Source organism: Leptonychotes weddellii, chromosome 13, assembly GCF_054177405.1.
Source record: "Leptonychotes weddellii isolate Sample4059 chromosome 13, ASM5417740v2, whole genome shotgun sequence".
Classification (NCBI taxonomy): Eukaryota; Metazoa; Chordata; class Mammalia; order Carnivora; family Phocidae; genus Leptonychotes; species Leptonychotes weddellii.
The window spans coordinates 52417776-52419938 of record NC_138381.1 but is presented as its reverse complement, the minus strand read 5'-3'; the positions used below and the strand labels follow the sequence as shown (position 1 = coordinate 52419938).

The following is a 2163-nucleotide window of genomic DNA, read 5'->3' as shown; positions in this document are numbered from 1 at the left end:
AATAAGCCCGGGCGCCTGGGTGGCTCAGTTGGTTAAGCGACTGCCTACGGCTCAGGTCATGATCCCAGGGTCCTGGGATTGAGCCCCGCATCGGGCTCCCGGCTCAGCGGGAAGCCTGCTTCTCCCTCTCCCACTCCCCCTGCTTGTGTTCCTGCTCTCGCTGTCTCTGTCTCTGTCAAATAAATAAATAAAATCTTAAAAAAAAAAAAAAGAGAAAATAAGCCCACTTTGGTCCCATTCTGGTTTTGAAATGAAGTAACTTCATTTTACTATGACTGATGTCGCAGGCAGTCTGTGCCCTCCTGGAGTGAAGTAGCAGATTCCCTTTCTAGTAGACACCTCCCATCTGCTGCTGGAACACATCAATTGTATCTTCCTCATCCATTTCCAACCATGCAGGTGTGTCTGTCTCATGGATTGGCTGCCTGTCAAGTCAGAATCTGATCTGCCTCATTGACAAACCTTGTCATACACAATAGGCTTTCACCAGTTTACTAAGTAGTGTATGCCTCTTAATCCTAAACTGCCCTACAGAACCATCCTGCCCCACTACCTTCAAATTAATATGATTGTAGTTCTAGGTCTTGACTCATTCCTTGGGCTCTTCATTGGCCATGGTGAGTCCCAGGGTCTCCTCAGCTGCAGCTTCACGAAGAAGGGACCAGGTTGGCACTGAACAAGCACAAAACAGCCCCTGGAGCAGCAGAAGGAGGGTGGCAGTGGTTAAAAAACATTTTCTGAAATAAAAAATAAGTCCCTTGGAAGTGTTTAGAACCTACTAGGATTTGTTTAGAACCTACTAGACCAGAGCAGGAGAAGATCTTTATCAGGGGGTTTATTTCCAGTTGATTAGTTGTGAAATAGCTGAGACTTAGCCAGAGAAGTCTGAAACTCCCAGGTAACTGGCATTCCTGTGTAAAATAAAGCTCTTAGCCAGGAAGGGCTTCCCAATACAGCCAAAAGAGCAAGAACTGCTCTTTTTACATCAAAAAAGAATAAAAGACTTGGGAATGAATTTAACAAAACAAAATGTCTACTCAGAAAACTACAAAACACTGTTGAAAGAAATTAAGGAAGATCTGAATAAATGAGAAGATATCTCAGGTACGAGGATCAGAAGACTTAATATATTGTCAAGATGTCAGCACTCCCCACAGTGATTCACTGCAAGGTCATTCACTGCCATCCCCTTCAAAATTCTAGCTGGGTTCTTTGCAGATATTCACAAGAGGATCCTAAAATTCATATGGAAACACAAGGGACTCAGAAGAGCCAAAACATTCTTGAAAAAGAAGAACAAAATTAGAGGACTCATTTCTTGAAACAAAAACTGATTTTAAAGCTACAGTAATCAAGACAGTGTGTTACTAGCATAAAGACAGACATATAGGTCAATGGAATAGACACATTTGCAGTTGATTGATTTTCAATGGGCTCCAAGGACATTCCATGGGGAAAAGAATAGTCTTTTCAATAAATTGTTCTTGGATAACCGGATATCCACTTGTAAAAGAATGAAATTAGATCATCTACCAAATACCATATACAGAAATTAACCCCCAATGGATAAAGAAAACCAAAATCCTAGATTAGATTAGATTAGATTAGATATGATACAACACCTAAAGCATAAGCAACCAAGGAAAACATTGACATTGAACTTTATCAAAATTAAAAGCTTTTGTGGTTCCAAAGACACCATCAAGAGAAGCAAAAAAAGACAACCTACAGAATGGGAGAAAATAGTTGTAAATCATATATCTGATAAAGGATTGATACTTAGAATATATAAAGAACTGTTACAACTCAATAATAAAAAGACATATAACCTAATTTAAAAACAGGTGAAGGATCAGAGTAGACATTCTCCAAACAAGATATGCAAATGACCAAGAAGCACATGAAAAGATGTTCAACACCATTAGCCATCAGGGAAGTGCAGCTCAAAACCACATGAGATACACTTCACACATGCTAAGATAGCTGCAATACAAAGACAGATAATAAAAAGTGTTGGCAAGGAAACGACAGATGTTGGCGGGGATGTGGAGAAAGGGGAACCCTCCTACACTGTTGGTGGGAATGCAAGCTGGTGCAGCCACTCTGGAAAACTGTATGGAGGTTCCTCAAAAAGTTGAAAATAGAGCTACCATATGATCCAGC

General features: G+C 40.5%; 1 pseudogene; it reads right to left on the bottom strand.

Annotated features, from left to right (window-relative positions):
- Positions 1–328: 328 nt before the first annotated feature.
- Positions 329–616, bottom strand: LOC102739772 (small ubiquitin-related modifier 2-like; annotated as a pseudogene).
- Positions 617–2163: the final 1547 nt, after the last annotated feature.